Below are 266 nucleotides of genomic sequence, written 5' to 3'. Positions count from 1 at the left end.
CTTTTGTGTCTGGTTTAATCTGTAAACATAAACTATGACAATACCTCCCATAAAACTCTTTTTTTGTGTGTGTAAAACCAAAAAAACGGTCAGATAAATTAATCAAGCTCTGAGGGGAAATTACACCCTCATTTGAAGATAGACGGACTTTGTAACCCAAAATGTGATCCAACTGCTGCATGTCCAGGCAAAGGACCACACTGCATGCCCAAAAATGCAGTGAACTGTAGTAGTTTGATTCACCACCAGGTGGCGACACATATGTC

The sequence above is a fragment of the Alosa pseudoharengus genome, unplaced genomic scaffold, assembly GCF_046254945.1.
Source record: "Alosa pseudoharengus isolate Yale_2024_CS ecotype anadromous, Long Island Sound unplaced genomic scaffold, YU_APseudo_1.1 YU_APseudo_1.1_scf_14, whole genome shotgun sequence".
Taxonomy (NCBI): Eukaryota; Metazoa; Chordata; class Actinopteri; order Clupeiformes; family Clupeidae; genus Alosa; species Alosa pseudoharengus.
Note: the sequence above shows the minus strand (reverse complement) of the source record.